The sequence below is a fragment of the Tenrec ecaudatus genome, chromosome 1, assembly GCF_050624435.1.
Source record: "Tenrec ecaudatus isolate mTenEca1 chromosome 1, mTenEca1.hap1, whole genome shotgun sequence".
NCBI classification, from domain to species: domain Eukaryota; kingdom Metazoa; phylum Chordata; class Mammalia; order Afrosoricida; family Tenrecidae; genus Tenrec; species Tenrec ecaudatus.
The window spans coordinates 39,575,388-39,589,679 of NC_134530.1; the positions used below are offsets into that span (position 1 = coordinate 39,575,388).

Genomic DNA, 14,292 nt, shown 5'->3' on the forward strand with positions numbered 1-14,292 from the left:
AATGGAATAGTCCTGCCCTGAAATCAAGCCAATACCAGTTGAGAACTTTGTGTAAGTGGCTGAAGTGTCCCCACTCCACTTTCCCTTCTGTAAAACCGGGAAGGCAATAAAGGGTTCTACTCATAAAGCCTTGGCTGCCACCCTCATGCCCATTGCTACACATAAACCCATGGCAACAACACTGAGCAATCCGAAGTAAAGGGGTGGGGGGGACAACCCAGCCCTCCGACCTTTGCCCTGTCCCCTAACAATGGACATGAAAATGTCCTAGGGAATTCAGGCATCCCTCGACAAGTCACCTCATGTGGAAAAGACCAGGAAAGGGGCGCACAAACAGCAGTGCGTTAGGGCCCCACCTGCCACAGAACATGCAGTCTCCGGGTGCAAGCGGGATGGGCTACGCCCCAAGGGCCCAGTGACTTCGAAAGCACGAGGAGGGAACAGGCACACTGCTGTGCTGGCTGAGGCAGAGCTGGCCTCTGCTCAGGGCAGCCCCAAATACCATGGAATAAAGCCCCGCCCAGGTCGCTCCGCTTCACAACTGTCTGCAGATCAGACCTCTGCGTGATCCCAAGGGTTCCACTGGCTGATTTTCTACAGTGGATTAGGACATACAGTTCAGTAAATCCTGGTCATCATAGAAACACTCAAGCCACCACTGGCTACAGGAGAAGAAAATGGATCATGCCAATTCCACAGGAAGGGCCAGTTATCCTAGGCGATCATTTAAGATCCCGAATGCCAGCAAAAAAATATAGAACACCAACAGTAAGTAAAATACGAGGTGCATGGAAGTGGACGTAGTGGGTGCAGCAGGACTCCCACGCAGCACGCACTTCCCACGCGTGACCCTCTTCTTCTGGGTAAGATTTTAATAAGTGGCAAGTATGTGACTAAATTAATTTACGACCGAGGTGCTCAGATTACAAATGTGTGCTCTTATGGACTGGACTGTGTCCTCCCCCCACCCCCACACCCACATTGTGTAAGTCCTCACCCTCTCCCCAATACCCAAGAATGAGCTTTGTTGACTTTGAAGAGACTATCAGATAACATGTGGACCTAATCCAAGCTGAGTGGTGTCCTTAAGATAGAGGGGAGACAGAGGGGAAATGGCCTAGTGGCCATGCATTAGGCCAAAACAGCAAGCCAAGGCCCGCCTGAAGCACCCAGGCCCCTAGTAGGCTCCCAAACCACCTGGCCTACTGACCCCTTTCAAAAACAAAAAGATTCGGCGCCCTCTGCTCCGATAAACATTTGACCTCTGGTTCAGAATCCAGGAGAAAGTGTGGTATCTGCTCTGGGTATCACCCACTTTGGGAAGCCTGGCCCTGGAGCCGGCCAGCACCCTCCATTGGGACACTAGCTTCCAAACTGTGAGATGGAAATCTCTGGGGCTTTAGGCCCCCACGTTGTGGGGTTTTACCTCAGCAGCCTCATAGAAAAGGCAGGCACACACCCACATAATTTTTAGAGTGGGTGTCAATAAAAATGAGCTATTTGCCCAGCATTTGCTTATTTTTGCATGAACCTTTTCCTTGTTTCAAGATTTCCAACAATGAACATGAACCATACAGAAGTCAAAGTCAAATAATGATTTAACGGAATTCAAACTAAAGTTGAGAGTATGGAAATTTTGGTTGGAAAAAAATTAAATCTGGGGGGAGCAGGTGGGAGGGGAAAAATGAGGAGCTGATGCCAGGGGCTTAAGTGGAGAACAAATGTTTTGAGAATGACGAGGGCAATGAATGTACAAATGTGCATTATACAAATGATGTATGTATGGATTGTGATGAGTTATGAGCCCCTAATAAAATGATTTTAAAAATTAAATCTAAGGTTTTTTTATAACAATTTATTTTTTAAAATAATTTTATTGGAAGCTCGTACAATTCTTATCACAATCCATACATTCATCCATTGTGTCAAGCACATTTGTACATTTGTTGCCATCATCATTCTCAAAACATTTGCCTTCTGCTTGAGCCCTTGGTATCATCAGCGCCTCAATTTTCCCCCTCCCTCCCCACTCCCCACCCCTCATGAACCCTTCATAATTCATAAATTATTATTTTGTCATCTCTTACACTGTCCAACAAACATCTCCCTTCACCCACTTCTCTGTTGTTCATCCCCCAGGGAGGAGGTTGTATGTAGATCCTTGTAATCGGTTTCCTCGTTCTACCCCATCTTCCCTCCACCCTCCAGGTATCACCACTCTCACCACTGGTCCTGAAGGGATCATCCACCCTGGATTCCCTGTTTCTAGTTCCTATCTGTACCAGTGTACAACCTCTGGTCTAGCCAGATTTGTAAGGTAGAATTTGGGGTCATGATAGTGGGGGAGGAAGCATTTAAGAACTAGAGGGCCGGCAGCTGCTCTTGAACAAATGCCCCTCAAATCCCTGCCACCTGCACAGCAGTGAATCAGCAAGGCTGCTCAGAAGTGGCTTCCAGTAGGAGGTGACACACTGCACAGATACGAGGGACCGGATGGAGAGGAAAGATCAGAGCAGGGGACTAGAGACAGACTAGGAGAACGCTGAACAAAAGCAGCCTGAGAGGAGGCACCTGGGTGAGTGGCTGGCGAGCCTGACACACCACGCCATCCAGGATTTTTGCAAGCCAGCAGCCTGTCACACACACAAGGAGAAAGGTAGACTGCTCCTTTGTCCCCCACCCCTCCTGATGGCCAGTCGTTTCCGCTCAGCTTCAGGTTGGAGCCACACATGCATGGATTGAGTACTGGGTGCCTCATCTGACCAGCAAAACAAACAGTTCAGGACCACCTCTGAACAGGCAGACCTCCTTCCATAACCAGCCACCTTGCTCCCAGCTGCTCCTTGGACCTGAGAGCAGTCCTCCGGGGGAAAAGCTCCCCTCTGAGGCGGCACAAACCCCTTTCAGCTACCCTGACCCCAGGCAACACAGGGCTGCCAGGAAGTCCAGGGAGCCCTCGGGCCACTCCCAGCCCATGAGCTCCTTGGCTAGCAGCCAGTGCCAACCCAAACAGGGTGTCTTACCCTCCACAGCTTTCTCCTCCACTTGTTGGTTAGTTCCCATTTTCTTTCCCACGTTCCCTTCCCTTCTTTCCGAGGTTATTTAATATTCTCTCTTGTTTTAGCCTTTTCTTCCCCCTGCCACCAGGTGTATCTTTTCCCCTTTTCTCCCCTTCTCTTTTAGTTATTATTTTTCTTCATTATTTCCTTTCCTGCTGTGTCCACATAGCCCAGCTACAACCATACCTCCTACACCCCCACCTACTGGGCGGATGGCCACTGCCAGCTCCGTTCCCAACTGACCAGGCAGCAGCTGACCCTAGCTCATCCAGCCTGGACTGTACAGCAGAAACTGCAAACCCAACTGTGCCCACACTCACCTCCTCGGCTCCAGGAGACGAGGGCAGGCCTCCTAGCACACCAAGACACCGTCGCCTGTCAGATCCCGCTACGGCAGGACGACGACGTCGAGGACTCAGGAGCACAAATGACTGCAGCAGACTGAGTGACTCAGAGGGGACCAAACACAGGCAGAAGACCTTCCTCAAGGAGAAGTGGCACGGGTGCGACGACAATAACGTCGTGGGAGTTTGAAAGAATGGCATTTAGACTCCACTGGATTAAGAGAAAGATCAGCGAGAGCAAGGGAAACACAGGAAAAAACTTTACAAGAATTCTGGAGAACACTACCGAAGTGACAAAACAAACGAGAAAGACCAGCAAATAGACCAGCAAATAGAAGAAATACTGAAGATCTGCTTCTGAAAGATCCCCAGCTTTAGAAACACTCTCGAATGCACTTCTGTGCTGCCCACACGGGGTTGCCCGAATGAAAAACTGCCGTCAGGACAACTAGCAAGAACAGCCGTCATCCATACTCCCAACCGATTCAGAGGGGAGAAAGAGGGGGCTTTCTTTCTCCTCCCCCCACATGTTACCGTCTGAGAAACCCAGAGGGGCAGTTCTGCCCTGTCTATAGGGTCGCCATGAGTCAGAACAGACTGGATGGAAGAAAGCAGTAGTATTTGGAAGTGGGGGGGGGTTCACAGTACCCACAAAACTCACTGCCATCAGGTTGATTCCAGTTACCCTGTTGTGTTTCCAAGACAGTAACTCATAAGAGTAGAAAGCGTCATCGTTCTCCCTAATATACAAAGACTCTTAAAAATGAATATTAAATAATTAATGATGATCAAGAACAACACATGATCAGATGGCTTCACTGGTGAATCCACCCTCCCCCACTGGTGAATTGTACCAAACATTTAATGAGGAATTAACATCAATCCTTCTCAAACTCTCCCCAAAACATGAAATAGGAGGGAACACTTCCCAACTCATTCTACGAGGCTGCTTTTGAAAGCCAGACAGAGGTAAGAGAAAACCACAGGGCAGTTTCCCCCATCAATCCAAACGTACAAATCCTCAAGAAAGCATCAGCAAAGCAAAATCGGCATCCTGTTAGAAGACTGTACACCTGACCAAGTGAGACTTTGCCCAGGGATGCAATAAGAAACCCACCAAGGTAACATCAAGAATGCAGGGGGCGGGGTGCCGAAAAAGCACATCTAACAAAACCCAGTACCCTTTCATGACAAAAACAGGCAATGAATTAGGCTAAGACAGAACAATCCTCAACATGGTAAACAGCTCACACATGAACACCCACAGCTAGCATGCTTAATGGCAAAAGACGGAAAGCCTTGACCCGGAGATCAGGAGCAAAGCAAAAACGCCCAGTTCCACCATTTCCAATCAACACTAGACAAGAAATAATAGGCAGCCATAAAATGAACTCTGCTTGCAAATCGCATCACTTTAAATGCAGAAAACCTAAAGAATCAGCACATATACTAAATTATTAGGGAATAAGCCAACTCGGCAGAGTTGCAGAATACAAAGACAACACTAAAAAAATGAGTTGTATTTCTATATGACAACAATGAGCAAACCAAAAAGAATTTTATGAAAGTAATTCCACTTAAAATAACACGCAAAAGAATACTTACCTTTAACCAAAGAGGTGAAAACAAGAAAACATAGCTGAAAGAAATGAAGAACTAAGCTGAAAGATATCTTGTGGTCATGGATCGGAAGACTCAAGACTGTGAAGACACACTATTACTCAAAGAAAAATGTGTGTGTGTGTGTGTGTGTGTTTACCAAAATCCTACCTGCCTGGTGCTTAAAATGGTTTGCTTTGATTTTACTTCTTTTTAGGATGAACTGAGTGAAAGTTTACAGAGAGTCAGTTTCCCACTGAGGCCATTTAGCAAAATCTTACATACAAAAGTCAGGAAGTACTGCTATAAAATCACAGAAACCTTTAGGAAACGGAAACATCAAAATGGGAAGCTATTGTTTCTCACCCTGCCCTCCATCGAGGTCTAAAAACTTCTGAAGGCAGTGTACCCACCTCTCTAGCCCTTCCCCAGCCGCTCTGCACGCTCTGATCCAGCCCACATCAAAGCAGCAGCAGCAGCAGCAGCAGCAGCAGCAGCAGCAGCAGCAGCAGCAGCAGCAGCAGCAGCAGCAGCAGCGTTGGCATTCCCCAGGGACTCGAACGGTCTCTTTGCAATGGCCTTTGAGTTCGAGGGGCAAAAAGAAGTCCGAGGGGATAAGACCAGAGACGTAGGGTGAAGTTTCACAACAAACTTCTTGTAGGCAGCCCTACTGCCCTTGAAGAATGAAGGGGTACAATGCTGTGATGGAAACAAATTTCTCAGGGCAGCCTGCCTGGCCCTTTCCTCACCAATGCAGCTTCCAATTGTCTTCCTACTTCATCAACAAGCCCTCATGATTGCCATGTCCCTCAGGAAAATCTATGAAGATTATTACCTCTTGGGAATCCAAACCCTGTTGCCCAAATTATCTGCACTGCCTTCTCTTTCTTGAATCTCTGAGGCCTTCCTGACTCACCGAGAAAAGCTTTTTCATATATGGGGCGACATGTCTACCACTTGTTGCAAAGCTCCCGAGATTCCCATTTGAGTTTTACTAAAAAATACGATAGCCCTGACCACAAAATCATTTTTGTTCACGGAACAATATGACCCTTTTAAAAAATTAAGGTTCCCTCCCCAATGAGACAAAGACAAAAGTATTGTTGAGAAAACCTGTCTGTAGCCATTCAGTGAGCAGAGGTCTGTTTAAGCACGCTGTGTTTGGAATAAACCCAGGCACAGATGAACCGGAACCGAGGACCGGTTGTTTGACCCCCTCGGGCGTGTGCCCGCATGCGCTCACTCCTCACTGGCACAGTTAGGTTCCAAAGATCAGCCAGGGATGCGAAAATTGGTGTTAATGTAAAACTGGAGATGTTTCTGTTTGGTTTTGGGGGGCAGGTGGGGAGGGCACAGAGGCAGAGAGGGTCGTTTTCAGATCAGCCACTTGTCCAATTCCTAAATCTGGAACGTATGGTCACGGACACCACAGCACTTGGGCGTCCTGGTGTGCTCTTGCCTGTGATGGTGGAGGCGACACGGCTGGCCCAGGCTCTCGTAGTGGAGGCCCTGGCTTAACCACTTCAAGTCCCTTCTGTGCTGAGTCAGCGCTTCCTTCACAGCCCTGCCCTCCAGGCCTGGGGAGTCAAGGGGCTTCACGTGTGGGCCCTGGGAGCCTGGCCCCATGGATGGAGGCCTCAGGCCCAGTTCAGCTCACTTTGGGATCTCATGAAACCCATGCACATTTCTTCCCAACACGCTCTTGTATGCCCTCCAGTCGCCTGGGAGCTGGGAACCCAGAGGAGGCTGGCTCAGTGCCGCCTGAGATTCCACAGGAGGAGGCAGGTCCCAGGGTCAGCTGGATGCAGCGCCCCACTGGGGGCAAGGCCTCTGAGACCACAGGAGACCCTCCTCACAAGTGGTCCACAGCTGCTTCAGCCAGACCCACCACCTTATCACTGTGCAAAACAGCTAGGTAGATGGTATCGAACCCATTCAGGCTGACAGCCATAGACAAGAGACACAGGCAGTTAGGAGACCTTCATATAAAAAAGCAAAAACAAAAGGCTTGAAACACAATATTTAGGGGAACATTTTTATGAACTTGAAGTAGAGAGGAAGTTCCTAAAAACATACGAAAAGGGAAAAAAATACAAAGGGGAAAAAAGTGGTAACTTACATTAAAAATTTAAGAATTTCTACTCCCCAAAACAGACCTAAAAAGAAAAGACAGACCACAGATTAGGGGTGAATAATTGTAACACATATAACTGACAAAGAATTAGTATACAAATTGAAAACCAATACAAACTTCCACATATTAAAAAAAAAAAGAGCAAAAGATGTCAACAGGCATTCCAGAGACGCTGAACCTGCATGAAAAGATGCTGAGCCCAGGGCGCTCTCATCCCAAACACAAGAGATGCCATCTTCCCAGTCAATACGAGTCCACTGGAAACTTCTGAAGCAGCCACAACGCGGGAATGCGGACACTGCTTTTGGAAACAGCTCAGTGCTGTCTGATCCAGGTTGAAGGTGCACAGTCCCGACCCACCAAGGCCTGGAAGTGGCCAAAGGTGTCTGGCCCAGGTGAAGGTGCATACCTCACCTCCCCCTCCCCCGAGGCCTGGGAGCAGCCAAAGGGGCATCATCATTCATGTGGGCAAAATAAATAAAAAAAAGGAAACCACCCAAATGCATACGCACAACAGAAAGGACTGGGAACTCCCCCAGGGTGAAAGGCCCCCAGGCCAGACTGATGACATTCAAGGGCGACCCATCTCACCCACTGCCTTCTGCTCTGGCACCGCTCAGTGACGCCTGCCGCTGGTACATAATTTGCAGGCAATCTCATGCACAGGTGCTCGACGTTATGATTTATACAGCTACAGATAAAAGGCAATATGAAGCTAATAATGATGAGATGTCAGAGCTGACTTATGGCAGGGCTGGGGAATCAGATGCCTGTTTTAAGTCGGGACCACACCTGTACTCATCACCCAAGAAAATGAAATACAACACCCTGACCTAATCTCCAGAACATACATGGAACAAACTTTTTAAGTTGTTGAGGAAAACACTATCATTAAGTTCAGGGACATGCAAAATTACACACTACACCATTTTGTAGTGTACACACACACACACACCGCTGTACATATCCAATGTTTACAAAAGCAATTTAAGGAATTAGACAGGGTTCTAGCTTCCTTTAACAATGTTTACAGGCAGCTAATGTGGGACATTGACTGAGTTACAATAACCCAGGAAAGTAAGCCTCTGACAGGAAGTCTTCACCAACTGGAATATGGGAGAGACATGCACCCGGCCCTCGACTGGGCAGGGCCTGGGAAGCATGAGGCAGCCGGCTATTTGGGGCAGGGATGGGAAAGGCTTTGATGAAGCCTTCCAGGCAGAGTGGCTGGGGACAAAGCATCGAACTCTATTCCCCACCCCACCCGCAAATGAGGGCTTTGTTAATTCCTGAGAGAATGCCTCTGAAACCCAGGAATTCCTCGGGACTGAGGTGCCTTTGGGGAGAAATTTGGGCTTTCTACACCGTGGAGAGTTCAAGTCTCAGAAACCCACAGGGGCAATTCCACACTGTCCTATAGGGTGGCTCTGAGTCGGCCTGGACTCAATGGCAGTGAGTTCAATCCATGCCCTGGGCTTCCTTCTTTTTTATGCTAAAGGCATAATTAAAATCTCTCAACTCACATCAAGCAGGAGGGAACTCATGAGCCGAAGACCCAGCTTCCTCTGATTGTGTGGGTGACATTACTGAGCGCTGCCTATTATGACCGGGAACTGTCATCCAACATGGGTGCCCCGATGCACTCAGCTAACAATACATCGGTAGCACAGGCTGCAATCACTTAATCGTTGACCTCTTCTCATTTAGAAACTGTCCCTAGGAAAAGAGATTACGATCGCCAGAATAACATGCTTTGTGAATAAAATGTTTTGGAGTTGTTTTCTCTGAGATGAAGGTCCCTCCCTACTGCGCAGGCCACGGCCCGAAATGTGTCATTAGCTAGACGGCACAGCTATGCACCTCCGTGCCGCCCATGCAACCACCACCCCTTGGGGATTCCAGTCCTGTGGCAGGTGGGCCACCTGGTCCTTTTCCTGACAGAACCTTAGCATCCTGGAGCTCCAGGCACGGAGGAGGTCCACCCTTCCTGTGTTCTAAATGGGTGGGCCCAGGAGACCACCAAAAAGGCCTCTAAACAGTTTTGCATGTGCGACAACATCAAGCCATTTCATGCTCTTCAAGACGGTCGGATAAACATGATCTTCCCTACAGATACGAGGAGTCCTGGTGGAGCAGGCTACCCAATGGGCTGCTAACCGTGACATCAGCAGTTTAAGCCCACCAGGTACTCCATGAGAAAGACGACGCTTTCGGCTTCCCCGAAGATGGACAGCCTCAGTTCTACCTGCTCCAGGGGGCTGCTGAGTCAGGAGCGATTCCGCGGTAGGGAAGGTAGTGTTAAATATGCACGATCCCGGGACGAAAGCGTAGATTCAAGAGTCAGGTGGAGGGGAACTGGGTCAGGCGTGGGCGGCTGACTTACTTTCCACAGTGCAGCTTTAGAGCCTTTGCCAACTCTGCACAGTTTCCTCCTTGGCCCACGTAAGGGCCCCATTCTAACTAACTCATAATGCCACTAGTTACCAGTTACGGAGTCAGGGATTCTGACGAGCACCTGTGTGCACTGCCTCATGAATAACCCACCCCGTGAAGCTGTGTGTGGGGCAATTGGCATCTCCAATGTAGAACCGAGGAAGCGCGTTCTTGCCCAAAGGCACGGGGCGAGTGAAGTGCAAAACCAGCAATGAGCATGGTGTGTCGGCCTTGCAGTTCAGTCTTCTAACGCACTCCCCTATGCTGCAGGGATTCTTAATCAGGGGTGATTTCTCCCCCTTCTCCTGCTTCCCAGGATACCTGGCCCTGTCTAGACAATTTTGACCATCACAGCTTGTGGGAGTAGGGTGGGCTGGGAGGCTGGCACTACTGGCATCTAGTGGGTGGACACCAGGGATGCTGCTAAACGTCCTCCCATGCACAGGACAGTCCCTACAACACAATCATTCAGCCCCAGGCGCCAACAGTACCAGGAGACCGAGGTTAGAAACCCTGCACCCCTGGAACAAGACAGCGAAACCATGTGCTCACCTAAACTCTCACAGTCTTTCCACCATGTCTACTCCGCCTATTACAGCCACACACCAAACAGGACTCAGAGCCTCCTCGCTCCTCAAGGAACAGGAGGCCACGCCGCACCACATCAGCGCTCTCTCCGGTCCCACCTGCTAGTTCCTCGTGGGCCAATCTAGGCTGATCAGCTGGCCAGATCACGAGAGCCCAGTGCTTAGCCACTGTGTCACCAGGCCTCCTTCTACACACAGACACGTGAATGGCCTAATTCATTTCACTGCATTCTCAGATTCGTTCTGAGACAGAAGCCATCAACCCTACCTACAGGTGAGGAACGCCAGGCCCAGAGACAACGTGGGCCCCAGGGCACAGTCAGTAACAAAGGAACCAGGATTCACACAAACTCCAAAGGCCTGGGCACTGCCCTCAGGCAGACAATCTGATTGTGCCCTTCCCGCAGGCTTTGCCATCTTGGTCAAGCCTCCCGCCAGGCACCTCCTCCTGTGCCGGAGGGAGGAGATTCTTCCCCCTGTGTCTCTCACTGGGCACTGTGACTGTACTCCACAAGGCGCTGCCTTGCTTCCCAGATGCCATCTTCCTCATCTCTCAATCCTTCGCATCTAGCACAGCTTCTGATGCTCATGGCCCTGGAAATGCTGGCCGAGACAACAAGCCAAGACCACCACCACCACCACCCCTCATCCCCAGCAACAGAAACCCCACCTGAATGTCACAGGAGCCTGCCTTGGGGAGGCAGAAGCCTAGCGAGTAGGACCAGTCTTCGTTCACCATTCAATTCAGTGGACCTCTCCTCAGGCTGGGGCTGAGCCCCACAGTGACTAAGCAAGCCAGAGTCACAAACAGTACAAATTTCCCTCCACACTCCTTCTGGAGAATGCCACGCTGGGGTTGGAGTGGCTTTGCTCAGCTGCCTTTTCCCTACCCTTGGGGCAGTCCCAGCCACTCTAGGTACTAGATAGAGGCACTAGATGCAGTCACTGGCGCTGAATTGCAACAAAAATTTGTGGCTTCAATCAAGACCATTGTGAAAGGCATGGGCGTAAGCTCCTGGCTGCCTGATGCAGTATGAGCAGGAGCTGGGGCAGCCAGCTCAGACTATGAGGCGGAAACCCAGGTTTGAGCAAAGAACCCCGTTCCAGGTTGACCTCAGAGAGCAGAGCTAGCTGTCTTCCCAGCGGGGGACTGCCCACATCCCGGCTGCTTAAGGGGTGAGGAATAAATGTCGATTTTGTTTCACACACTCTGTTTGGACATTCATTGTGGGAGCATTTCAGAGCATACCTGTTTAAAACAAGGTGTGAGCCCTGTCAGTGATTAGCTGACTCTGGTCTGTTAGTGAAACAATACTCTTTCTACCAACAACTTCTCAGACTCTCACACTGCTACTGACTGCTGCCCAGCTGTTGGTGATGCCAATGTACAGACATGGTCTCCACGGGGGCTTCGGGCTGGGTCTGTCTTCCAACACATCACCAGGTAGATCTGACCCTCCGACCCTCTGCCTCATTGGCAGCCCTTCAACAACTGACAACCTATTTCCATTATGCCCCCTTTTTCTTGCTCCACCCCAGGAATGTATTCACACAGAAAGCTTGTCGTGAAAGTGGTTGGACTCAAGTGGAGCCTAGAGAGGAAGCAGAGAAGTAAGCGGCCCTGTTTGCTTCTTGGGCATCACGGACGTACCTCAGATTGCCCAACAGCCTGGGCTACTCTTCTCTGACAGTCTGTCCGTAGCGTCCACTCCAGCTTGGCTCCCCTCCTCCAGCTCATTGCCTGAAGCAAAGAGGGAAATCTGATGAAAACCCCAAGAGCCGCCTTTTCGTCACCAAGCAGTGGTCACTGCAGACCATGGCACAAACTCAGTGCTCAAGAAATGCTCTCAGGATTGGCTGGCCATGTGCCACGCACTGTGTGGACCCCTGAGACACATACATGAGCACGCCCAGTCCCACTCCCTCTGGTCAGCACTCCTGTTCCAGGAAAAGCACAATACAATGTGATCAGCCAAAACACCAAGGCTGTGATCAGGGATTCCTGCAGCACCAATGCCCCAGGCCCACTTGACTTCACAGTTTGCACTATCATCCTAGGGCAGGGAGTCCCCACCTAGGGCATCTCAACCTTCGGTGGGTGGGTGTCAATTGCTAGATCTTCACTGGACAGCTCCATTGGAATGGTCTATGCACCCCCAGGCTCACCTGGACAATTCTAGTAACCTCTTCAGAGGCCCCTCAGGCTAGTCTTCACATAGCTAGAAAGGTTTCTAATTCACAAATCTTATCCTTCAATGACTTCCCAGGAACTTAACCTCTAGTCCTAGGTTTATAACCAAACCACAGTCACCTTCTCACTGGGTTAAGAACGTATTCCAGTTAAACTGGCCCTCCGACTTTTCTCACAAGCTACATCTTCAACTCTTCCCTTTGCCTGACTTCACCCCACGAAACAGGTCTGTGTCTTGGGGGCAGATGTCACCCTAGATTCACTTGGACTGGGTGAAGTGCCCCTCCTCCATGCTCCCACAGAGGGGGTGCTTTTTTTCCATCAGAGCAGTATCCTATCAGAACTGCCTATTCATTTTGATACACGTCAACAATGACAGCAACACACACTTCTAGCGGGAAGCGGTTTTTAGCACTTTATTCCTAGGGAAGCGGTTTTTAGCACTTTATTCCTACTATGGCATTTAATCTGTTTAACACTTAAACCCAGTGCCTGTGTATCGATTGCTCACAACGCCGCTATCAGGCACGCTGGAAAAGCCTGTTAAATTTCCGGGACTGTAAATCTCGACAGGAGTAATAAGCCTCAGCTTGCCCCCAAGGAGTGGCTGGGGATTTTGAACTGCTGACCTTGAGGTTAGCAGCCAGAACGAAACCCACTACCTCACCTGGATTATGTAAAACTCCTTGCAAGGTCGATTTTACTATCGTCTCTGCTTTAAGGTTGCAGAAACTGAGGCTGAGAGAGCGCCTAACGTGTGTAAAGAAGCAGCCCCGAGTGGGGTTCAAGTCCAGCACCCTGACGCCACAGTTCACGCTCCCAGCCTCTCCTCCGGGATGCCTGTCTGGGCCACTTGCTGTCTCCGAGAACCTAACAGGTCCAGGGCACGAATGAATGAATGAAGCTACTTTATACAGGGGTAGCGTCTGCCTCTCAAACTACTAGCACCCCTAGGCGCCCCCAGGAAGGTGCCTCTGGCCAGAGCAGGCTGAAGTGAGCGGGCGCGGCTCCTCGCCACCTCGTGGCTGCAGAACGCCCACCGCCGCGAGGCGCGGGGGTCAAGGGGCGGTGACAGCCGGGCGGGGGCGGAGATGCTACCAGCTGGGGAGTCACCCAGCCAGGGAGGCGATTCGCGCCCCCGGCCGAGGCAGCCGGTCGGCCCGCCCACTCGGTGCCCGCCCTCCCGGCGGCGCCCACGCGCCCCGCCGCCCCGCGCCCTCAGGTCCCGTCCCCTCAGCCCGGGCGCCGTCCCAGTCCACTTCCTTCCCCTCCCCCACACAACCGTCCCCGGCCTCCCGCCGCTCCCCACGCCCCCTCCCCCCTGGCACTCCGCCCCGACTTCCCAGACTCCCCCGGCTCGGGGCGAGAGCCGACCCTCACCTGCCATGGCCAGGACCCCACCGCAGAGGGAGGTGCATCACGGCCGCGAGAAGCCCGGGGACGGCGCTTCAGAGCAGACAAAGGGCGCCGCCATGTTAGAGTCGGGCGGAATCGACCTCGCTGCCTTCCCGGGGACGACTTCCGGCGCATGCGCAGCGCCCACGCCAGCAGCGCGACCGTGGCTAGGCGCATGCGCGTAGCTGTCCAAAAGTTCTACATTCCAGTGCGTTTGGAATCCTCTTCGTAGTACCTCGTCGTTGATTTTGTGTGTCAAATTTAACAACAGCTTCCAGGTGTTCAGCTTTTGTTGTTGGTTTGTTTTTTTTTTGCGTACCAGGCCCTGTGTTAAACGATTTACATGTATCACCAAATCCTCACGCAGACCACAAAACCAAACTAAACTCACACAGGGTCTATTCTGACTCATAGTCACCCTAAATAGGGTTTTTGAGACTGTAAGGTGCAGACAGCCTCATCTTTATCCCGCGAAGCAGCTGGTCGGTTTGAACCGCCGACCCTGGGGTTAGCAACTCCAAAAGTGCTGCACCAGATTTGCTTGTAGCTG

At 50.8% G+C, this 14,292-nt stretch overlaps 1 protein-coding gene across 3 annotated transcripts in view; it reads right to left on the reverse strand.

The window, feature by feature from the left end:
• The window catches only part of ZBTB17 (zinc finger and BTB domain containing 17), a 31,267-nt gene extending 17,404 nt beyond the window's left edge, over nucleotides 1-13,863 (reverse strand). For 2 of the 3 annotated variants that reach the window (XM_075550952.1, XM_075550949.1), the window contains exons 1-2: nucleotides 13,728-13,863; nucleotides 11,808-11,897 (exon numbers count right to left, since the gene is read on the reverse strand). The gene's annotated coding sequence lies outside the window, so the exon portion shown is untranslated. Of the gene's footprint in view, nucleotides 1-7,121; nucleotides 7,159-11,807; nucleotides 11,898-13,727 lie in introns of all 3 variants that reach the window. The other variant, XM_075550951.1, reaches the window with a different exon arrangement.
• Nucleotides 13,864-14,292: the final 429 nt, after the last annotated feature.